Source organism: Bombina bombina, chromosome 4 (genome assembly GCF_027579735.1).
Source record: "Bombina bombina isolate aBomBom1 chromosome 4, aBomBom1.pri, whole genome shotgun sequence".
In the NCBI taxonomy this organism is placed as follows: domain Eukaryota; kingdom Metazoa; phylum Chordata; class Amphibia; order Anura; family Bombinatoridae; genus Bombina; species Bombina bombina.
This window is the reverse complement of record NC_069502.1, coordinates 533,938,461-533,965,033: the sequence shown is the minus strand read 5'-3', so window position 1 is coordinate 533,965,033 and position 26,573 is coordinate 533,938,461.

Below are 26,573 nucleotides of genomic sequence, written 5' to 3'. Positions count from 1 at the left end.
TTTTTTGTAAGTATATTAGATTTGTATAGGTTGAACTCAATGGACTTTGGTCTTTTTTCAACCTCATCTACTATGTTACTATGTTACTTTGCGATGTGGGGGATGGCCGTTTAGGTGTTAATAGTTTCTTTTGGAACTTTTGCAATGTGGGGGATGGCGGTTTAGGGGTTGTTTTTTCACTTTTTTTTCTCCCTTGAAAAATGGGAATGCAAAAATGCAAGGTCATTTGCGCAGGTAGGGAGTTCTGTTTTTTCACCCACTTTTTTTTGTCTCATTTGATTACTATGGGTGAATACATGCACACGCACATGAAAATTCAGCTAAGGATTTTTGTGCTTTCGGGTTACCGCTAGCACAAAATACGTTTTTTTACAACTTGCAAATTTCAAAGGGTTTTCTGTCTCTTTCAATGTTTTATCTTTTTCTTTTGTGTTTATCTATTCATGAGCAAAACAAGCAAATATCATAATTTAACCCCTTCATTCCCAGCACAGGTGTTTAACATCGGAACAAAGTTACGATGTAAGCAATTGCTGCAAAAATAAAATCACGCAATCGTCAATGTGATCATGTGATTTCAAGGTCTGGGATGAGCTCATGGGGGACTGCCTACATTGCTAGTCATGCCCCCAGTCTGATCTTAAGTTCATCAAAAAGGGGAGGCTGCAGGACACCTTATAAGGTACGACGTTCCATGCCGTCCTTCGGCGTTTAAGCCCTGCGCTGTTAGCACGGCATGGAACGTCCTAACAGAATGAAGAGATTAACTTGGTTGTTTACTTATTGATTGAAAAAAGCAGCTTTCTGATATTTATTGGAGAGTTCTCTAAAAAATTAGAATCCAAGCCAATATCAACATATTAGAATTATCTGCAGTTAAAATGCAGAGCAATCAAATCTGTAGCTTGTTATCTTGATAATTTTCTCTGAAAAACTTGAACACTAAAGACATGTTCAGATAAGGTCTTTGTACTTAACTACCCAAGTCAAATGAGTACCTACTATTCTGATGTCAGTCTCATCAATTTCACATAACCAGGTTGCTTTTAATGACAAGTAGCATTTATTGCCAGGTGGTGTCCTACTTCTTTCTCTGGAGGTAACATGTGTTCTAATGATCAGATAGTTTAGAAAGGGATAATTTGCTTTAATGACAGGAGGAAAACACAGCAAAAATAGAAAATAAGTAAAAAAAAAAACAGCCAATCAATGCAGATAAATATATATTTTACTGAAGAAAGAAGAACATATGCTGTTGTTAAAATTGAGTACAATAAAATACTTTCAGTAAAAACATGTCATATTGAAGTGTAACCATAAGGCCAGCTGCCAGCAATATACCTGAAACTCCCAGTGTTTTGGTGGGAAATTATATTAAATATTCACATATATGGTAAATGTTTTAGAACTTACAAATGTGGTGTAATTTTTTAGGGATAAAGTAATGTACATGTATAGATAGACATGTTTTTATACACATGCTACAGAAAAGGGGAAAAAAAGTACAACCGTAAGAAAGAGAAAATTGGACAAATAAGAAATGGAAAGAAGAAATTAAATTACAAAGGTTATGGAGAAATGGATAAGATCACCAATAATATTTGCCTCACACTACTATTATTTCTTTATCTCTGTATTTGATGTGTCTCTCCCCTCTTGTTTAGTTTCTCATATCTGTGATGTTTATAACAACAATCAGCAAGTTTTTCACTTTTGATTCATGTGAATTACAACATTTTTTTTTATGGATCACAATTATATATTGCTGAGAAGTTATAGGACCCATTATCCTACAGATTATCTCAGGTATCATAGTTCTACTACAGCTAGGGCCATGAGCATTCACATACAAACAATGCTCCACTTTTAGCGGCCTTCTCCAAATTATACAAATATTATACATATTTGAGTATTTAATTATGTTGTCTACTAATAATACATTTTCATTGTGATCAAAATCTGAACCCCTATGACATCCAGGATGCTTGTTGGAGGTTCTTGAATGCTGACAATGGAGTTGATGTCACGTGGCATATTTCTTGCCAGTACCTGATTCTTGTGCTGTAGAGAGACCTGGATTAACATTTTTTACAACTATTTTAAATGTTTTGTTCTTTTTGTATCTGATCTTTTCTTTTCTGTCAATGATCTTCCTTGCACTATCACTCAGTCTGGGTTTTGTTACTCTATACCCTAGTATTCCATTTCATCCCTTGTTCCTCTCCCCTCTAGTTTTCCCTTACAGACTCCCTGTACTCAGATACTCTCTCTCTCATAGCTCTAACAATTACCTTATCCTTTCTCATCCTCCTCTCTCTCATAATGTTTACAGACCTTCCCACTCACACCCCTTTCTTAGGGCCTGATGACATAGAGCTCTCCACTCAGACAAGATGATCCTCTGGCACTGCAATATTCCTCACAACATTCTACAAAGCGGGAGTATTACCTGCATGTTTGTATGTGAAGAACAGACAATCCCAGTGCAATATAGCACTGCATGACATAATTCTGGTGTGTTTACACTTTGTGGTTTTCTCTAGGTTGGAGAGAAATTATACAGCAGATTTCACAGAGACTGAACTTACTTAATTCTTAAAAGGTGATACCTGGAAGTCCCAGAGAAATGAGAATGCTTTCCATAGAAAGTAATGAGGCTCTCTGAGATACAGAATTTCATAGGTGAGAGTGAAGTTAACAGCTGAGCACCTGGGACTGTTATAAAGACTCAGGCCTAGATTTAGAGTTTTGTCAGTAACGACCCGCGTAGCTAACGCTGGCTTTTTTCTGGCCGCACCTTTTAAATAACTCTGGTATTGAGAGTTCACAGAATGGCTGCGTTAGGCTCCAAAAAGGGAGCGTACAGGCATATTTAACGCCACTGCAACTCTCGATACCAGAGTTGCTTACGGACTCAAAAATGTGCTCGTGCACGATTCCCCCATAGAAAACAATGGGGCTGTTTGAGCTGAAAAAACCCTAACACCTGCAAAAAAGCCGCGTTCAGCTCCTAACGCAGCCCCATTGTTGTCTATGGGGAAACACTTCCTACGTCTGCACCTAACACCCTAACATGTACCCCGAGTCTAAACACCCCTAACCTTACACTTATTAACCCCTATTCTGCCACCCCCGCTATCGCCGACACCTGCATATTATTTTTAACCCCTAATCTGCCGCTCCGTAAACCGCCGCTACTTACATTATCCCTATGTACCCCTAATCTGCTGCCCCTAACACCGCCGACCCCTATATTATATTTATTAACCCCTAATCTGCCCCCCACAACGTCGCCTCCACCTGCCTACACTTATTAACCCCTAATCTGCCGACCGGACCGCACCGCTATTATAATAAAGTTATTAACCCCTAATCTGCCTCACTAACCCTATAATAAATAGTATTAACCCCTAATCTGCCCTCCCTAACATCGCCGACACCTAACTTCAAACATTAACCCCTAATCTGCCGACTGGAGCTCACCGCTATTTTAATAAATGTATTAACCCCTAAAGCTAAGTCTAACCCTAACACTAACACCCCCCTAAGCTAAATATAATTTAAATCTAACGAAATTAATTAACTCTTATTAAATAAATTATTCCTATTTAAAGCTAAATACTTACCTGTAAAATAAATCCTAATATAGCTACAATATAAATTATATTTATATTATAGCTATTTTAGGATTTATATTTATTTTACAGGTAACTTTGTATTTATTTTAACCAGGTACAATAGCTAAAATAGTTAAAATAATTACAAAATTACCTGTAAAATAAATCCTAACCTAAGTTACAATTAAACCTAACACTACACTATCAATAAATAAATTAAATAAAATACCTACAATTACCTACAATTAAACCTAACACTATACTATCAATAAATTAATTAAATACAATATCTACAAATAAATACAATGAAATGAACTAACTAAAGTACAAAAAATAAAAAAGAACTAAATTACAAAAAATAAAAAAATATTTACAAACATCAGAAAAATATTGCAACAATTTTAAACTAATTACACCTACTCTAAGCCCCCTAATAAAACCCCCAAAATAAAAAAATGCCCTACCCTATTAAATTACTAAAGTTCAAAGCTCTTTTACCTTACCAGCCCTGAACATGCCCCAAAGAATTCAGCTCTTTTGCCTGTAAAAATCCGATCAGCCAATCAGATTGAGCTCGCATTCTATTGGCTGTTCCGATCAGCCAATAGAATGCGAGCTCAATCTGATTGGCTGATCGGATCGGCCAATCGGATTGAACTTGATTCTGATTGGCTGATTCCATCAGCCAATCAGAATTTTCCTACCTTAATTCCGATTGGCTGATAGAATCCTATCAGCCAATCGGAATTCGAGGGACGCCATCTTGGATGACGTCCCTTAAAGGAGCCTTCATTCGTCGGTAGTCCGTCTGGCCAGCAGGATGTTCTGCAAGATGGATCCGGAAGAAAGAAGATTGAAGATGCCATTGATAGACGACTTCAGCCGGATCATGGACCTCTTCAGCTCCCGCTTGGATGATGACTTCAGCCAGATCATGGACCTCTTCAGCTCCCGCTTGGATGATGACTTCAGCCAGATCATGGACATCTTCAGCCCCCCGCTTGGGCTTGGATCAGGACATCGGAGGAGCTCTTCTGGATCGATCGGTGAACCTGGTATGGTGAAGATAAGGTAGGAAGATCTTCAGGGGCTTAGTGTTAGGTTTATTTAAAGGGGGTTTGGGTTAGATTAGGGGTATGTGGGTGGTGGGTTGTAATGTTGGGGGGGGGTATTGTATGTGTTTTTTTTACAGGCAAAAGAGCTGAATTCTTTGGGGCATGCCCCGCAAAGGGCCCTGTTCAGGGCTGGTAAGGTAAAAGAGCTTTGAACTTTAGTAATTTAGAATAGGGTAGGGCATTTTTTTTATTTTGGGGGTCTTTGTTATTTTATTAGGGGGCTTAGAGTAGGTGTAATTAGTTTAAAATTGTTGTAATATTTTTCTGATGTTTGTAAATATTTTTTTATTTTTTGTAATTTAGTTCTTTTTAATTTTTTGTACTTTAGTTAGTTTATTTAATTGTATTTATTTGTAGATATTGTATTTAACTAATTTATTGATAGTGTAGTGTTAGGTTTAATTGTAGGTAATTGTAGGTATTTTATTTAATTAATTTATTGATAGTGTAGTGTTAGGTTTAATTGTAACTTAGGTTAGGATTTATTTTACAGGTAATTTTGTAATTATTTTAACTATTTTAGCTATTGTACCTGGTTAAAATAAATACAAAGTTACCTGTAAAATAAATATAAATCCTAAAATAGCTATAATATAAATATAATTTATATTGTAGCTATATTAGGATTTATTTTACAGGTAAGTATTTAGCTTTAAATAGGAATAATTTATTTAATAAGAGTTAATTAATTTCGTTAGATTTAAATTATATTTAACTTAGGGGGGTGTTAGGGTTAGACTTAGCTTTAGGGGTTAATACATTTATTAGAATAGCGGTGAGCTCCAGTCGGCAGATTAAGGGTTAATGTTTGAAGTTAGGTGTCAGCGATGTTAGGGAGGGCAGATTAGGGGTTAATAACTTTATTATAATAGCGGTGCGGTCCGCTCAGCAGATTAGGGGTTAATAAGTGTAGGCAGGTGGAGGCGACGTTGTGGGGGGCAGATTTGGGGTTAATAAATATAAAATAGGGGTCGGCGGTGTTAGGGGCAGCAGATTAGGGGTACATAAGGATAACGTAAATAGCGGCGCTTTGCGGTCGGCAGATTAGGGGTTAATTATTGTAGGTAGCTGGCGGGGACGTTGTGGGGGGCAGGTTAGGGGTTAATAAATATAATACAGGGGTCGGCGGTGTTAGGGGCAGCAGATTAGGGGTGCATAAGGATAACGTAGGTGGCGGTCGGCAGATTAGGGGTTAAAAAAATTAATCGAGTGGCGGCGATGTGGGGGGACCTCGGTTTAGGGGTACATAGGTAGTTTATGGGTGTTAGTGTACTTTAGAGCACAGTAGTTAAGAGCTTTATAAACCGGCGTTAGCCCAGAAAGCTCTTAACTACTGACTTTTTTCTGCGGCTGGAGTTTTGTCGTTAGATTTCTAACGCTCACTTCAGACACGACTCTAAATACCGGAGTTAGAAAGATCCCATTGAAAAGATAGGATACGCAATTGACGTAAGGGGATCTGCGGTATGGAAAAGTCGCGTCTGAAAAGTGAGCGTTAGACCCTTTCCTGACTGACTCCAAATACCGGCGGTAGCCCAAAACCAGCGTTAGGAGCCTCTAACGCTGGTTTCACGGCTACCGCCAAACTCTAAATCTAGCCGTCAGTTTGCAGCCAATAATTAAACTGAAATATTTTTCATACAGTTTTTACATGCCTTTGTCTCTAGTTTAATATATATATATATATATATATATATATATGTATATATATATATATATATATATATATATATATATATATATATATATATATATATATATATATAAAAAATTCTATCAGTTAAATAAGTGTATTTTGTGTTTTGTGAAAAGTTCACCTGCATACGGCTGACAAGAAAAAACAGTGAGACTAGCTTGTGTAAAAATGCTTTTTTCAGATTCAGACACACCTGGGGACTCCCCTGTCCCTCACACTTTTAAGAAACTGTCAATTTTAGTTTACAATGGAGCAAATACAAAGGGTAATGTAATTTGTAAAAGATGCACAGAAATATACCAAGTATGGTAATAATTTGTTAAAGTAACACAGAAACTCTCAAAGCATAAACACAATTTGTGAAATCACTACTTTTCATTTTACTTCTGTTTGCAGATTTGTCTCATTATCATTGTTTGTTGAAGGAGCAGTAATGCACTACAGGGAGCTAGCTGAACACATCTAGTCAATCGATGACAAGAGGCATTTATGTGCAGCCACCAATCAGTAGCTATCTACCACCAATGTGTAGCTGTTCTTGTGCCTACCTAGGTATGCTTTTCATCACAGGATAGCAAGAAAATTAAGTTAATTAGATAGTAAATTAAAAAGTTTAAATTCACATGATCTGTCTAAACCATGAAATAAATGTTTTGGTTTCATGTCTTTTTAACCCCTTAAGGACCAGTGCCGCACCCTGTACAATGCTAGTCATTAAGCCCTTAATGACAAGTGGGGCAGTGCAGAAATAGATGGGAAGAGGTACTCTGTGGCCCTCTCTGCATCGGGCAGCGGTGGTGCCAATCGTTGATGGGTGGGAGGGTAAGGAGGTAAGCAAATGGGCAGCCCATAGCTGGAGGGGGGCGGGAGGGTGACTGGAGGTGGCCGGGACTGCTACGATATGGAAAAAAACACCCAGAGCAGCAGGGAGAGGGAAGGAGGGAGAGGCGGATCATGCTGAGGGATGGGACGAGATGGTGGGAAATTGATCTAGGAGGGGGGTAAATGAGGTGGGGGCAGCTACACTACAGCATTTTTTTATTTTTTTATTTTATAAACGAAAAATGGCAATTTTGGGAAAACTAGGTACTGGCAGACTGCTGCCAGTACCCACGATGGCAGTTAAAAGATAGAGGGAGAGTTAGAGAGCAGTTTGGGGGGATTTAGGGAGGTTGTGGGGTAAGGGGGGATCTAACAATGCAGAATATATATATATATATATATATATATATATATATATATATATATAAAACGTTATTTTCTACTGACAGACTTTCTGCCAGTACTTAAGATGGTGGTGAACATTGGGGGGTGGGGGAGGGAAGAGAGCTGTGTGAAAGGGTTCAGGGAGGGATCAGGGGGTGGGATGTGTTAGGTGGAAGGGTAATCTATACACTAAAGCAAAAATTAACCCTACAAGCTACGTAATTAACCCCTTCACTGTTGGGCATAATATAAGTGTGGTGCGCAGCTGCAATTAGCGGCCTTCTAATTACCAAAATGCAATGCCAAAGCCAAACATGTCTGCTATTTCTAAACAAAGGGGGTCCCAGAAAAGCATTTACAAACATTTGTGCCATGATTGCACAAGCTGTTTGTAAATAATTTCAAAGAGAAACCTAAAGTTTGTGAAAAAGTTAACAATTTTTCTTTATTTGATCGCATTTGGTGGTGAAAATGGTGGCATGAAATATACCAAAATGGGCCTAGATCAATACTTTGGGTTGTCTGCTAATATATATATATATATATATTATTAATATTATCGGTTATTTGTAGAGCGCCAACAGATTCTGCAGCGCTATAAACAAATGCGGAGTACAACAAAACAATTATAGGGATCAAATTGGTAGAGGGTCCTGCCATGAGTTGCTCTGTTGTAGCCAGCTCTTAAGAAGGTGAACTACAAACAGCTGGACTCTTAGGCTTACATGATAAGGGAGTTCAGGGGATAGCAATGAAGGAGAGGATCTGGTATAAAGGTTAGTGTAGGTTGTATACATCCATGAACAGTACAGTCTTTACAGAGCGCTTGACGATTTCAAAACTAGGGGAGAGTCTTGTGGAGTGGCAGAGAGTTGCACATGATGGAAGCCAGTCTGGAGAAGTCCTGTAAACGGGAGTGTGATGAGGTAACAAGAGAGGAGGAGAGTAGGAAGTCATAAGCAGAGCAAAGGGGACAGGATGGAGAGTATCTGGAGACAAGGTCTGAGATATAGGGGGGAGAAGCAGTGCAGTTGAGGGCTTTGTATGTCATGGGAGAGAATTTTGTGTTTAATCCTAGAGGCGAGAGGAAGCCGGTGAAGGGATTAGTGGAGAGGTGCAGCAGATGAATTGCAATGTGTAAGGAAGATGAGCCTGGCAGAGGCATTCATTATGTATTGTAAAGGAGAAAGGCGGCAGCTGGGGAGACCAGAGAGGACAGAGTGGCAGTAATCGAGGCAGGAAAGGATGAGAGAGCGGATTAAAATCTTAGTTGTGTCTTTTGTAAGGAAATGTCTAATTTTAGAGATGTTTTTAAGCTGGAAGTGGCAGGCTTTAGCCAAGGACTGAATGTGAGGAGTGAAAGAAAGATCTGAGTCAAATGTGACCCAGAGACATCGGGCATGCGGGGTAGGGGTAATGTTGGAGTTGTCGACAGTTATAGAGAGATTGGGGGTGGAGATTTTGGAAGAAGGGGGTAAAATAAGGAGCTCAGTTTTGGAGAGATTTAGCTTGAGGTAGTGAGAGGACATCCAGGAAGAGATGTGAGAAAGACAGTTAGTGACATGGGTTAGCAAGGAAGGAGATAGGTCTGGTGCAGACAGATAGATTTGGGTGTCGTCGGCATACAAATGATATTGGAAACCGTGGGACTTTATTAGGGAACCTAATGATGACGTGTAGATTGAGAAGAGAAGGGGACTGAGGACAGAACCTTGCAGTACCCCGACAGAAAGTGGTGAGGGGGCAATGGAGTCCCCAGAGAAGGCTACACTAAAGGTACGGTTTAACAGGTAGGAAGAGAGCCACAAGAGGGTTTTGTCACAGATGCCGAAGGATTGGAGGGTTTGGAGCAAAAGAGGGTGGTCAACTGTATCAAAGGCTGCGGACAGATCAAGGAGGATAAGGATATATATATATATATATATATATACTGTATATACTGTAGTTTTGATTGGTAAATATAAAAAAGGCTCTATTTCTGTTTAAATGTAGTGATGGCAAAAATGCTAAAAATGCTTTGGTCTTTTGGGGAAGTTTTAGTCGGAAATGTCCGGTCCTTAAGGGGTTAAAGGACCCAATCTGAAGTGTAAAGTAGTATAAAACATAAAGCACAACATGTAAATGTAGGGAGATGCTCTTTAGAGAAGTATAGCAAAACTTCCTGTCTAGATTCTTACTAGAGTTCTCTTGATGCTGGAGGATCATTTTATATCATCTCATCTGAGTGGAGAGGTTTATTGGAGACATCCCTCATCTCTTGGACTTCCAGGTTTTCACCCTATTTCATATAGCATATTCAAAATCTCTCTGCTCAGGTGAGGTATTCTAAAATAATCCTCCAGCACTGCTGGATCCCAAGTGAATTATTCAAAAGGCAGATATTTCCAAGGGTTGTTCCCTGCATTTCTGTATGTGAAGGAGAGACAAGTCCAGTGCTATATAGCACTGCATGTAATGACAGTTCTGCTTCATTTACACTTTCTATGCTTTCTATTTTATATAAATTTACACTTCAGATTAATTTCTATTACATTTAAACTTTGCACTTTCTATTTTGTATTTTATTTTGCATACAGCAGTGTAACAAAATTGGTGGTAGCCAAAGACTTTTGCACAATACTGTATATGTGTATCTTTTATAAATTAGATAGCACTTTGCATGTCTTTTATTTAAATCAAAACTGAAAAACTGTCAGCTTCAGTTTCCAAGAGAGCATCATTACTTTCTATGAGAAAGATAATCAAACATTCTCTGTTTTCGAGAGAGAAAATAGCACTGATTTCGCAGTAGCAGAACTCACTGAATTTTCTAAGGAAAGGGGAGGAACCTGGAAATCCCAGAGAGATGAGAGATGCCTTCCATAGCAAGTAATGAAGCTCTCTGGGACACAAAATTTCACATGGGAGAGAGAAGGTAACTGGAGATCACCTGGGGCTAATATAAAGGCTTTGGTTACATAAATTCCAAATTAAACTGAAATGTTTTAACTACAACTTAACTTGTTTTTGTTTATATTTTAGTATATATTACTTTTCTGTTGGTTAAAATAGGTGTATTGTGAATTTTGAGCAAACTTCCCCCTGCATACAGCTAGGGAGAGAAATCAGTGAGACCAGCTTGTTTAAAATGCTTAGAAAATTTCACAAGACTTGTGAGAGAGAGCTTCAGACATACCCTGGGAAACTCCCCTGTTCATCCCAGGGAACTGCCCTGTCCCTCCCTGAAACTTTCGGAAACTGTCAGTTTACAATGAATCACTGCTAGATAAAAATTTAAATGTATTAAATTATAAATGATAAAGTGCAAAGCTTAAATGCAATAATACTGAAAGGACCCAATCTGAAATGTATAGTAATATAACATTCAAAGCACAAAGTGAAACAAAACTCTCATATCATGCAATGCTACATTGCAGTGGGCTTGTCTCTGCTTCACATACATAAATAAGAGAGATCTCAAAGTGCTGGAGATTTCCGCCCTTTTAGTGAAGTCTGTACTATAATTTGTTCCAAGCAGGATAATCTTTTATCATTGGTCCCTAGACACTCAAAAATGCATACAAATAATCACTGTCCCTCCATTTCCATTTTACTCCATTACTAATTTTTTGTGGAACAGTATATGGTAGCAGTGTTGCAACAATGTTTATAACAATGTTATAAGTAGTTGCAAACGCCTCTCTCACCTAGTGCTCGAAAGGGTATAACATTTTTACAAACATTGATGAAATACTGCTGCCATATAATACTCTTGCATGCTCCTGGTCATGCCATTGCCTATGTTTGCCCATAAACAACGAATAAGAGAACAGAGTTATGTAAATTTCAAAATAGAAGCAAAATAAAATTGTAATGCTCTGTCTGTACAATGAAAGTTTCATTTTGAGTTTCATGTCCCTTAAAGCTTAAAGTTTTTTGGACATCTAAGATAAATGGAAGATTGTAGTATTTAAAAAAGTCTTAAAAATAAAAGCAAATCTAAGAACAGTTTGTAAAATTTTCAAAGGACTACCTAAAACAATACAGGTGATGATTCATCAAAATAATTCATCAAAGGAAGGTACAATTTGTGGACAAAATTTGTTAATAGTGATGACTGGCATCTACTATTTAGAGGATAAGTGATGATGAGGAGAGGCCTCTCTGGCAGATTTATCAACCCAGAAACTAGAGCGAAGTCTGGCAATTTTAGCAGAAAAAATGGACTTTAATGTAGTATAGCTGGATGAAGGGGGTGATGTAAGATGAGCCTACAGAGAGTAAATCAAGTTGTTTAAAGCTTTAAATTGGGCATTGAAAATGATGTATAGATTATTGTTCCTGCTTTTGTGCAGGATTCTGATAACCAAGCTGGAGGAAAGATGCACAAAGTAAGCTGCTCAGGATATTGGAGCTATATAAGCCCATCACTATTGTAACGCCATTAATGTGATCTTGACATGTGCATTCGTTTTTTGGAAGAATCAAACAAAATAATGAAAAATTTCCAAAATGATGGAAATGGAAAAAAAAAAGAAAATTAAAAGCACTTTCTTTCTTTTAAAATTTTCATTTTCACTGTCGGTTGGTGTATGCTGCTGAGCCTCTGAGCGGCAAGTGCTCAGAGGCTCAGATCTGTGGAGGAACTGGAGGAGGCTATAGACACATCCATGTCACAGTAGCAAAGCTGGTGCTGCTTGCACTGCTACTTTTTTTAAATAGGTCAATCACAAATAATTTTCATGTAAAACTGGCCGAAGGTCATGACCCAAACAACCGAAACAGGGGCGCGATACGATATACGGCGCAGGTTTCGGCACAAGCGTGGAAACCTGCGCCGCCCGTAATTTCACCTTGCACATCGGGGTATTACATATAAGTCGCCGGCATTTCCTAAGTGCCGTAAGTCTGAAAAACTAGCGATGTCCAGAAATAAGCGTAAATACAAATTTCTGGAGTCGCCAGTGACTTACGGCACTTTAGAAACTGCCGGCGACTAAGAAAACTAACTAAAATTTTAAATGTCCCGTAACTGTCTAACTTGCCTCCCAAAAATAAGCCCCACACGTATACCCCTATATCCGCAATCCCCCCTCTCACTCCTAATAATAAATGTATTAACCCCTAAACTGCCATAGCCCACACCACAATACACCTATTCTATTATTAACCCCTAAACCGCCATAGCCCACAACGCAATACACCTATTCTATTATTAACCCCTAAACCGCCATAGCTCACATAGCCTATTAAATCTATTAACCCCTAATCTGCCGCCGCCAATGTCGCCGCCACTATAATAAAGTTATTAACCCCTAAACCTAAGTCTAACCCTAACCCCCCTAACTTAATTATTACTTAAATAAATCAAAATAATATTACTATTATAAACTAAATTTTTCCTATTTAAAACTAAATACTTACCTGTAAAATAAACCCTAAGATAGCTACAATATAATTAATAATTACATTGTAGCTATTTTAGGATTTATTTTTATTTTACAGGCAACTTTGTATTTATTTTAACTAGGTACAATAGCTATTAAATAGTTAATAACTATTTAATAGCTACCTAGTTAAAATTATTACAAAATTACCTGTAAAATAAATTCTAACCTAAGTTACAAATACACCTAACACTACACTATCAATAAATTAATTAAATAAATTAACTACAATGATCTAAAATTAAATACAATTAAATAAACTAAACTATAGTACAAAAAACAAACACTAAATTACAAAAAAAAAAAAAAATACAAGAAGTTTAAACTAAATACACCTAATCTAAGCCCCCTAATAAAATAAAAAAGCCCCCCAAAATAATAAAATGCCCTACCCTATACTAAATTACAAAATAGCCCTTAAAAGGGCCTTTTGCGAGGCATTGCCCCAAAGTAATCAGCTCTTTTACCTGTAAAAAAAAAGAACAATCCCCCCCCAACATTACAACCCCCCACCCACACACCCCTGCTCTAAAACCCACCTGATTCCCCCTTAAAAAAACCTAACACTACCCCATTGAAGATCACCCTACCCTGAGCCGTCTTCACCCAGCCTGGCCGAAGTCTTCATCCGATGGGGCAGAAGAGGACATCCAGACCGGCAGAAGTCTTCATCCTATTTGGAATAATTTAGTTAATAATAGTAATATTATTTAGATTTATTTAAATAATAATTAAGTTAGGGGGGGTGTTACGGTTAGACTTAGGTTTAGGGGTTAATAAATTTAATATAGTGGTGGCGACGTTGGGTGCGGGAGATTAGGGGTTAACAAATTTAATGTAGGTGGCGGCGGTGTAAGGGGGTCAGATTAGCGGTTAATAAATTTAATGTAGGTGACGGCGGGGTCTGGGAGTGGCGGGTAAGGGGTTAAACACTTTATTTAGGTGCGGCGGGGTCCGGGAGTGGCAGTTTAGGGGTTAATACATATAATGTAGGTGGCGGTGGGCTCCGGGAGTGGCGGTTTAGGGGTTAATACACTTTATTACTTATTGCGGTGGGGGATTGCGGCTGACAGGTAGATAGACATTGCGCATACGTTAGGTGTTAGGTTTCTTTTGGAAGGCATTTTAGAGAGTTACGGTACTCCCATACTCAGCGCAAGGCCTGCTACGGATGCATTTTATGGCGAGGTGAAAATGGAGCAAGATTTCTCCATTTTCGCCACGTAAGTCCTTGCGCTGGATATTGGATACCAAATTGCGCGGATTTTATATGTTAGTCTATGGGGAAAAAAACTAAGTTTGACGGGTTAAATATACGATTGTAACGTGTATGCTACGCCGTATATAGGATACCAAAAACGTGCAAAAACCGGCATCGCCGGCTTTTGCGGGCGACACTGCATATTGGATGGGGCCCCAGATTGTCAGTTTTTCCACTAGTTTTCTTAGCTGGTGGCTGTGGCTGAGATTCAACAAAGGAAGTCCACTTTTTTAATGGTGGGGTGCCACCAACACCACTGCTGGTCCCAGCCACTAAACCAACAGGCAGCCCCCCTCTTACTCTCTAACAGTACTGCTGCTGGTGGTGGTGGCAGTGGCAGAGGGTCACAGCATTGCCATGGCTGTGTCTGTAGCAGGGACTGCCACTGATGTTCTTGTGGCTCCTGTTATAGCCTAAGTGCAAAGCCAGCAGCTGCTTAGCTATGCAACAAAAGGATTTATACATTTTTTTTAAATTAAAGTGGCCGTGTGAGACAGAGTGTGACTGTGTGGTGAGTAATTTCCCTTTAAGTGTTAAGCTTGAGTGCATTTCAAAATACTGCTGTAAAATGTGGCACTTTTTAAGACCTTAAAGGGACATGAAACTCAGAATGTTTCCTTTGTGATTCAGATAGAGAATACAATGTTCAACAATTTTCTAATTTACTTCTATTATCTAATTTGTTTCATTCTATTTGTATCATTTGTTGAAGTAGCAGCAATGCACTACTGGTTTCTAACTGAACACATGGGTGAGCCAATGACAATCGGTATATATATGCAGCCACCAATCAGCAGCAAGAACCTAGGTTCTTTGCTGCTCTTGAGCTTGCCTATTTAAATCTTTCAGCAAAGGATAACAAGAGAAGGAAGCAAATTAAATAATAGAAGTAAATTGGAAAGTTGTTTAAAATTGCATCATCTATCCGAATCATGAAAGAAAATGTTGGGGTTTCATGTCCCTTTAAGTAAATCATTATTATTAGTAGCATTGTGCAGAACTACACAAAGAGCTCTACTACTTGTTGGTTGACGCAATACCATGGTGTTACTGACGCTAATTCAAACAATGACAAGTATGTGTGGTAATATGGGATTGTGGGGACACAGTAAAATTGTTGACGCAATAACATGGTGTTACTGACAGTGTGTGTGTAACATCACATTGCTCTAATTCACCAGTTTTCAAACCTGTCCTCAGGCCTCCCTAACATACCAGATTTTGAGGATATCTTAACTGGAGCACAGGTGAAATAATCAGCGGATTAATAAACATGGTTATTTTACCTGCTTTTATCCAAAGTAATCCTGAAAACCTGACCTGTTGGGGAGGCCTGAGGACAGGTTTGAAAACCAGTAATCTAATTCAATGTGTGATATGGAAAATGAGTGTATATGTGTGTGACTGTGCACTGTGTTGTATTTGTTCTATGTTTTAATCATTAGAAACCTAAATAGAAAGTAATTATTAACAAAAACATGACCATCCTGGTGGAGAAGTCCATAAGAAAGACAACCAGAGCACACATTTGTAAGCAACTTTTAATTTTATTTTGATTATCAATTTTTCTTCATTATCTTGGTATCCTTTGTTGAAGGTGCAGCAATTTACTACTTGGAGCTGAACACATTGTTAAGCCAATGAAAAAAGTCATAAATATGCAACCACCAATCATCCACTAGCTCTCCTCCTGCCTCTGAGCCTCAGCCTACCTGTAGGTATGCTTTTCAACAAAGGCAACCAAGAAAAAGAAGCAAATTAGATAAAATAAGTAAAGTTGTTTAAAGTGAATGCTCTATATGAATCATTAATGAAAAACATTTTGTTTCATGTCCCTTTAAGTATAGGCACTTTCAGTATAGTATATTTAGTTACTCTACCTTTAATTAAACATATTAGTTTTACCAAAAAATGCAATGCATAAAAATTAGATGTATTAATAAAATAATAAGTTTAAGGATTACATAGAATGACAAAATTAAAGCTAATAAAGCTGATTACAGGTTCAGATAAAGAAAAAAGGCAAGGATCTGCACTGCTCAAAATTAAAAGTTTATGAAACGAAAATCTCAAACGAAAAACATTTAAAACTAATATGGTCATAAATTAAATGAACTAAAACGAAATTTTTAACTTTACCGAAAACAAAATTTCAGACTTAAAGGGCCATAATACCCAAATGTTTAAACACTTGAAAGTGATGCAGCATAGCTGTAAAAAGCTGACTAGAAAATATCTCCTGAACATCTCTATGTAAAAAAGAAAGATATTTTACCTCAAAAGTTCCTCAGTAGCCACCTCCCATTGTAAAGGATTTCTAAGCAGAATATTAGTATGTCTGTCCTGGGACAGCTGAAAGGATGAGCCTCGTGAACTCTCATATTATTTCACCAATCAGGTAAAGGAAGCTTACTATGAAATCTCATGAGAGTTAAGTGAAATCTCATGAGATCACAGTAAGAGTTCATGACCTCAGCACTGATGATGCTGATTGGCTGCTGTTCATTTCTTCATTTTTATTTTTTTATTTTTACCTGCAGCTGGGAGCAGGTGAAGTATAACTTTTTACACAGAATTTACTCTGCTGAGCTGAGGAGATTGTGAGGTAAAATATCTTCCTTTTTTATATAGAGATGCTCAGGTGATATTTTCCTGTCAGCTTTTTACAGTTATACTGCGTCAGTTTCAAGTGATTTAGCATATGAGTATTATGTCCCTTTAACTAAAAAAAAATCCCTGCACATCTCTAATGAAATCTCTCTTCAGGGGGTTCCAAAAGCAATGTGTAGGGAAAAAAAATGTTCTAAGATATAGGTTTCTACAATATGAGACGAATATACAAAATACTGAAACATCATCAAAATCATTACATTGCTAATCTCTCAATTTCCTAATCCAAAAATATATACCTATAATTAAAGACAGACACAATGACAATTGGGTGTGGGTAATGATTACATTACAGGTGAAAGGTTGATTGCTCCTTTTTAACAGTGTGTAGTGAGGCTAATAGGTGATGTGTGCAATAAACATGTTATGCTCCAAACCCTTAGAGATATGTTTGAATGTGTTTTTAAGGGATTTGAACAGTGTTAATATTGGTACAGTGGCATTTTGTGCTTATTATTGATTTTGCTTTTTGTATTAGTGTAAAAGTAGTTATAATTCAAATTTTAACCTTAATTGATTGAGCAGGTAGAGTTTGTATCTATTTAATGACATTGCTTCCTATGTCATCCAATCTCGCAGGGCTAATTTTAGCCAATGTTCTTTTTGGAGCACGTCTTAAAGGAACATTCCATTCATTTAAAATTAATTATTTTAAATTAGAATCCTCATGGATGCATTTCAGTTTTGACTTGAAGCATTTTTGTAATAAACATGTGTTAGCAAAAATGCTTTTAATAAAAACTATAGCTGTTTCAAAAGTGTATTTAAGTATGCATCATGCACCAGCATGCTTATGCCATCTGATAATGACTTAATTTGTTTAATTTGTGAGATGATGCAAGCCCCACTGGTGCTCTTAGCAGCTGCAGTATTTTAAATGCTGTTGTACATAGAATATCTAGCTATGTTTCACATGCATGTGCAGAGAAAAATGTTAACACTAAAACAGATATAACTTTTACTAGAAACTTTTTTGCCAAAACATATATAGTGCAAATATGATTCTATTCAAAGATGTAATTCAGCTATGTGCATTTCAATTTTGACCAGAATGTCCCTTTAATAATTCTAAAAGTGTTGCTCATCCTGTGTTTATCAAGACCTTTCAAATGTGGAAGTTAATAAGTGAATGTATAAAGTGGGAAGAATTTGGATTGTGATAAGCCAAACAGGCTGGCATAAGTTAAGTGTATGGACATCGTTCACAACACAATAAATAATGAAAATGGCTGATTGTGATAACGTCAGTATCATAAATAGCTCATTTGCTGCAGATAACATACAGAGAATTATCAACAATTGTGATAAACCCCTATACAAGAAACCAGGAAATTAATATGCTTCTTTAAATGTTAAATGAATGTGCATAAAGATGCCATCAATGAAATATATAGCTAAAAAAACATAAATAGGAACTGAGCAAGAACATAAATATTAACAAAAAACAAACAAACAACACAGTGGAAACATCCATGGTATGCCATGAAATAAAAAGGCAAAATTGTTTTTCCAGAGCTTAAAATTGTTAAAAAAGTTAAAAAAAGGACTATCTTAAAGTGAATGTCAAGTTAAACAGATTACATAAAGTGAAACGATAGCAGTTAAAAAATGAATGAGAGTTTCATTCATGAAATCGTTAGGATATACTTATCTTCAGAGCTATTTCACTATAAACGCTACACGGATAATAGCTGAAGCTCTGGTCACCATTTTCAGCATTTAACTGACAAATGTCCCTTTGCACAAACATCACTGGAGGAAACAACGATTAGTTGATTGCAGATGAGTCATCTGTCAATCAAATGCTGAAAATGGCGCCCGGAGCTTCAGCTATTATACGTGTAACGTTTATAGTGAAATAGCTCTGAAGATAAGTATATCATAACGATTTCATGAATGAAACTCTCATTCATTTTTTAACTGCTATCATTTCACTTTATGTAATCTGTTTAACTTGACATTCACTTTAATGCAAAGTATTGCAGTAGATAATACAGTGTGGAGGCCATGGAAAATGTGTGACAACTGCATTTTCAAATGGATTGCAATGGCATTGAAAATCTGAATTTTAAAGGGACACTGAACCCAAAATTTTTCTTTTGTGATTCAGATAGAGCATGATTTTTTTTTTCTCCTATTATCAAATTTTCTTTATTCTCTTGGTATCTTTATTTGAAATGCAAGAATCTAAGTTTAGATGCCGGCCCATTTTGGTAAACAACCTGGGTTGTCCTTGCTGATTGGTGGAAAAAATCCATCCACCAATCAAAAAGTGCTGTCCAGAGTTCTTAACCCAAAAAAGCTTAGATGGCTTTTATTTCAAATAAAGAAAGCAAGAGAACGAAGAAAAATGGATAATAGGAGTAAATTGCATGCTCTATCTGAATCACAAAAGAAAAAAATTGGGTTCAGTGTCCCTTTAAAAAAAAAAAAACTGCAAATGTAGCCTAGACAACATTGTTGCTCCAATGACTGCAATAAAAAAAGAACAAAAGAAACCCAGGGGCACCATAACCAAGAGTTTATAATTATCATAGGTTATTGTTTTTCATCTGTTTTGTAGAATATTTTTTTATAGATGCTACAAGAACAAAATGCTCATTTATTTAGCAATCATAAGACTGTGCTTAGGTAGTTGTTTATCCTAATTTCAATATCCCCATTAAGTCTCTGCTAACAGTATAATAAACAGTTATTTTCACAAAACTTTCATACATCGTCAGGCAGTGACAGCCTGGAATTAATTTAACCAGTGCTCTTTTTTCTGTGCATACAGTAATACTAGAAAAATTGTATTGTGATGTACAAACATGAAGAATATTTAGAAAATGCTATTAAGCACATTAAAGGGTTAAATTCCTATTGTGCTTAATCTCCCTGAAATCAATGTTAAAGTGTTTATTGGCATGCTTACTTCCATACTAAATTTCTGACAGCTAAGTTCTTTGCAAGCAGTATGTCAATATTACACTTTCCCAGAGTGATTATACACTGGTCTTTAATCATGCTTGTTGTAATCAATAGCTGCCGTTCTTGAAAGAAAACATAACATTGTAAATTATGGCTAGACTGAGTGATACTATACTTTGCTAAGTACAGCAAGTTCCAACAGAATAACCCTGCTGTATAGAAATAGAACAATTAAAGGGACATAATACTCATATGCTAAATAACTTGAAACTAATGCAGTATAACTGTAAAAATCTAACAGGAAAATATCACCTGAGCATCTCTATGTAAAAAAGGAAGATATTTTACCTCACAATCTCCTCAGCTCAGCAGAGTTAGTTCTTTGTAAATAGTTATACTTCACCTGCTCCCAGCTGCAGGTAAAAAAAAAAAAAAAAACATGAAGAAATGAACAGCATCCAATCAGCATCAACAGTGCTGAGGTCATGAACTCTTTTACTGTGAGAGATTTCACTTAACTCTCATGAGATTTCATGGTAAACTTCTTTAAACTGAATAGGGAAATAAGATTGTGCACGAAAGCTCGCTCCTTCCACTGTTCTGGGACAGACGTACTGATTTGCTACTTAGAAGTCCTTTACAATGGGATGTGGCTACTGAGAAACTTTTGAGGTAAAATATCTTTCTTTTTTACATATAGATGTTTAGGTGATATTTTCTAGTCAGCTGTTACAGCTATGCTGCATCACTTTCAAGTGTTTCAACATTTGGGTATCATGGCCCTTTAACTAAAAAAGTCAAAAGGTATAATTACATTCAGTCAAACTGAAATCTTAAAGCTACCTTTTCTAAATATTTTAAAGGGGCAGTCTAGTCCAAAATAAACTTTCATGATTCAGATAGGGCATGTCATTTTAAAAAACTTGCCAATTTACTTTTCATCACCCATTTTGCTTTGTCCTCTTGGTATTCTTAGTTAAAAGCTAAACCTAGGAGGTTCATATGCAATTTTTTTAGACCTTGAAGGCCACCTCTTATGTGAATGCATTTTGACAGTTTTTCACCACTAGAGGGTGTTAATTCATGTGTGTTATATAGATAACACTGTGCTCATGCACGTGGAGTTACCTAGCAGTCAGCACTGATTGGCTAAAATTCAAGTCTGTTAAAAGAACTGAAATAAGGGGGCAGTTTGCAGAGGCTTAGATACAAGGGGCGCGATCACATATACGGCACAGGTTTCGGCGCAAGGGTGGAAACCTGTGCCACCCGTAATTTCACATCACACATCGGGGTATTACATATACTGCGCCATTAGATGCTAAACTGGCGATCTTCTGAAATGTGCGCAAATACACATTTTAGTCGTCGCAAGTAACTTACGCCAGTATTTTGTCCACAGAAAGTGTCAATAAAGAGTAGTTTTATGCAAATTATACTAAATAACACTCGTAAAAATGAACCGCAATTTCAAATATAAATGTGACACGTAATTACGCTATTCAAAATTCATATATTAACCCATGTGCAGTCGCCATTTTCTTCAGTGTGTTTGAATTGTTTTTTGAGCTACAGCACACTACACTGGAGTGGAGGATTAGTCAGAGTAGAGAGAGAGGCGCCAACAGAGGAGTTAGTTAGGTCACATTTTTGTTTGATTAAGCTTGTACACTTACACATATTTTTACATTTTGCACACATTTTGCATACATACATATACAAAATATACCACACTTTTTTTACTAACACCTCACACATTTTATTTCAATTGTACAGTGTAGGCTGAGTGTTTGGTTGTGATTGTGTGTGATTGAACTGGGAGTGAGTGTGAGTGTGTGTAGTGTGATTTAGTGTGAGGATGGCAGGGAGAGGTAGGGCAGAGGGGAGGAGGGGAGAGGAGTGGCAGGGAGAGGAGTATTGGAGAGGACAGGAGGAGCAGTGGGGTCCTCGTCAGGGAGTAAGTGGAGTGGGGAGAGGGAGAGCTAGAAGGGATGATGGGAGGGGAGATGCTTGAGAGTCCCAGAGACCAGGCACATCTAGGAGAGGGACAGAGGGTGCACATGGGGACAGAAGGGGGAGGAGGGAGAGGATAGGGAGGAACCCACACCACGGACATCACAGGGAGCAAGCCAGGTGTCCATGGAGGATTAGAGGTTGAGATGTCCCAACTTCTTATTTGAGGAAAATGTTGCCCTAGTCCAGGCCATCATGGACAATTACAGTGCCCTCTTCGGGCAGGAGAAGGGCAAAGGCAGTGCCAAAAGGAGAAAAATGGCATGGTTGGCGGTAGAGGATGCCGTCAACAGTGTGGCCCCACAGAGGAGGACTGTTAAGGGCCTGAAAAAGCAGTGGAATGACTGCAAGAGGCGGGTCAAAGAAAGATGGGGCAGGAAGCTATGCACCAGAGAGGAACAGGAGGTGGTCCATCCCTGGACATAGAGTATAACACCTGGCAGGAGATGATACGCAGGTCCCTGAGTATCACAGCAGTCCGTGGACTTCCAGGGGCTCGGGGCTCAGGGGCTGCAACCACAGCAAATCATGCTGGTGAGTAACATCCCACACACCAGTATTATATGTATTTGAGATATAACATCCTTTAATATCACACATTCATGTACACAATGAGGAGCATGGTATTTGGCCTACTAACAAAAACATCTACAATTATATTTGACATTAATGCTACTTAACACAATGCAATTCATGATATGAGGTGGAATAGTGCAATACTAACATGTCTCAGAGTAACACAGGCCACAAGCCACATGTAGAGTTTTCAGTAAATGGACACTATAGCCATCACAATACTTTTAGCTCAAGAAAGCAGGTTCTGTGCCTACATCAGGCTAAAGTAAATTGTGTGACCATAGTGTCACTGAAAGAACACATTTTTTCCATCATTGATATGTACACATAACTATTGTATGAAACACATACCTGTATACTGCGCATATTCAAATCCCTCATAGAACAAATCACAATGTGCACATGCATGTTATAGAGTTTGACATGAGAATCAGTAAAGGCCCTAGCATGTATCAATGTACATTGTATGCCCACATGGACATATAGACTGTACTAATCCCTCTCATCATTTGACTCCTCCACAGAACCTCCTGTCACAAGGATACAAACAGGCATGCCACCACCACCACCACCACCAGTCTTCAGGCAACCACATGAACAGTATACTCCCAGGCATGAGCATGGTTGGATGGCTTCAGTTGAGGACCCAGGAGTGATACCACCACCATTGCCATATGACCCCTGGCAAGATTCCTGGCCAGAGGAATATTCTTCTTTTGGCTTTGAGGGGGAGCCAAGATAGCCACAAAGGGTCCATGTATTTATCCCCCGCCCAACACAATCTCATGGCATTCATGGCTTTTACCCACAGACTATGTCCAAGAAGTGCCAACTGGACAGGCTGAGTGATCACACACGGGTCATCAGTGGCACTATCAATGAATCCTGAGAGCTCCACCATCCTCATCACTTGGGCGAGTTCCACCATCCTCATCACTTGGGCGAGCTCCACCATCTACAGATGAAAATATAGCAGAAAGTACTCAAGCACCAGCAGATGCAGCTGAACCTGCCCCACCAGAACCAGCAGATGCAGCTGAACCTGCCCCACCAGAACCAGCAGATGCAGCTGAACCTGCCCCACCAGAACCAGCAGATGCAGCTGAACCTGCCCCTCCAGAACCAGCAGATGCAGCTAAACCTGCCCCACCAGAACCAGCAGATGCAGCTAAACCTGCCCCACCAGAACCAGCAGATGCAGCTGAACCTGCCCCACCAGAACCAGCAGATGCGGCTGAATCTGCACCTCAAGCAACTAGAAGCCCTGCTGCTCAAGAGCCTGTGGATGCATTGTATTCTCCGCTGTATATTGGATACCAAATTGCGCGTCTGTTCTATGTTAGTCTATGGGCAACAAAAATACGTCCGAAGGGTGAAATATACGCGCGTAACTTGTATGCTATGCCGTATATGTAATACCAAAATTGCGTAAAATCTTGCGGCGGATGATTTTGCGGGCAACGCTGCATATGTAATGGAGGCCAAGGTAATCACAGAGGTAAAAGTGTATTAATATAACTGTGTTGGTTATGCAAAACTAGGGAATGGGTAATAAAGGGATTATCTATCATTTAAAACAATAAAAATTCTGATGTAGACTGTCCCTTTAACTACTAACCTGACTTAAACAAAAGAACAAAAAAAATGACCTTGGTCAGAATGACTAATTTCACAATGTGGAATAAAGAAAAAAAAAGAATGTAATCAAATTCTCAACATGCCTATATTTTATGAACTTTACCTTAAAAACTGAAAATTATTTATTTCAATGTAGTTAACTGGTTATATTCCCACCCATTCTGGACTAGATTACAAGTGGAGTGTTATTAATAGCACAGTGTGCGCTATCAATATCACTGGACTGCACTAGGATTAACGCACAAATTGATATTACAAATCCATAGTAAAGAGGAATTACCAGAATATGTTAACCATGGCTGACATCCCTTTAGCGTGCCCTATCATTTGAATGGCTATTGGGACAGCACTAAACATTGCTCATATTACAAGTTTAAAGTTATGTGTTGCACTTAAGAGCGACTTGAGACCTAAAGTAAAGTGTGTAAGGCAAGAAGGCAAGAATAAAAGTTTCACAAAACACATATAAAGCACCTTAAAATGATGTATTACATACTGTGTATAATATAAATATATATATATATATATATATATATATATATATATATATATATATATATATATATATAATCAATGTCCATATGGCACTGCACACACTTTCAAAAAGTTAAACTGCCCGGGGTGCATTCAAAGATAAGCATATACACAACAAATAGGAGCGCACTCGCCGGGTCTTAATTAAATATGTTTAATCAAAGTGACGTTTCGGGGTTGTTAGCCACGTCCTCAGACCATTACATAACATAAAATACAACATTACCCTCCACCATCACCACGTACTACCAGAAATGCCTCCGGCGTCCTGCAGGACTCAGTGCGCAGGTCCGCCGGTTGCCCCAGCAACCCAAGTCAACAACTGAAAAGCGGAACAAAAATCTTTAAGCAATGCATTCACAGAAGTGATAACTGTCATGAATATTATGGGCATTAGCTACACTTTATGCTAACTGTTATTCTATTTTATAATACCTCCTGTTTGAGTCTGCAGCGTAATGCAAGTGTATAATATATGTACCTGGTTGTCAAGCCAACCACTGTACTAGTACTATAAGCTTGGAGACTCAAATAGAATGTTTCAGATATTAAAATAATATAGTTTGCACAAATTGCTGTATAAATCATTATTACATACCTATAAACTACTCCCTATATTTAGATATTCCCTTAAACTATAGAATATATATTCCTAAATGTGGGACTAAATAAGGGCTAAGAGTATAGAGTAACATCAGATTGTTTCAAAACACTAACATTCCTTAGCACTAGAAACATCATTCTATCTAGATAACATTATAGAAAACAGTGCCAATCCAATTGTGTATTTAACCCCTTGGGGGATTAAGTCCCCAAGTTGTAAATCCACCTGGATTCTTTTTGCAATAGAAGATTGGCTCTATCACCACCCCTACTGAGTTTGGGCACGTGATCAATGATCACGTACCTTAGATCACTAACCGTATGGCCACACATCGCAAAATGCCTTGCAACTGGCTGCTCTGATTCTTTTTCTCGAATTGCCAGCCTAATAGCAGCGCAATGGTTGGCCATGAGAATACGGAGGGTGTCGACCGTCTTGCCCACATAGAAAAGACCACATGGACAATGCAAGAGATAAACTATGAATTCTGTTGTGCACGTTACTCTATATCTAATCGTGTACTTTCTGTTGGTATGGGGGTGTAAGAATGTCTTGGTGTTACTCAATCCACTGCACGTAGTGCAGCCGAGACATCTGTAGCATCCCACTTTCGGAGATTGAAGCCAAGTTGTCTTCTTGTAACTGTCCATGGGATCCACTTTGACTAGAGTGTCCCTTAATGATCTTCCTCATCTATAGGTCACTCTGGGAGGTTCCATTGTAGTAAATGGTAGAGTTGGATCACTTGTCACTATGTTCCATTGATCTCTTACAATTCCTGGTACTTCCTTCTTATCAGCGGTGTATGTAGTTAGGTAGGTCAGACGATTTTCCGTCCCTGGGGGTTCTCTTGTGCATAGGGCCTCCTCCTGTTTCATATTCCAGAATTTTGAGAGATGTTGTTCGATATGAGCTTGTCGATAGCCTCTTTGTAGAAATCTTTCTTTCATATCCAGTAGTTGTTCTTTTGCTTTCTCAGGGTCACTATTATTGCGAACTACTCGTTTGAATTGTGATATTGGCAGCGCTCGCTTTAAGCCAGCTGGGTGACAACTTGTAGCTTGTAATAGTGAATTTCTGTCCGTAGTTTTTCGGAAAAAAAAGTGGTTCCCAATACATCCCCCTGAATGGAGATTTGTAAATCCAGGAAATCCACTGTAGTTTTGTTGTAATCCATTTTAAACTGTAGATTTGTTAGAACCTGGTTCAGTTGCTGGAACCAATTGGATAATTCACTTTCTGAGCCATCCCAAACCAAGAACAAATCATCAATGTAGCGACGAAAGAATCGTATCCTAGTATCCTTG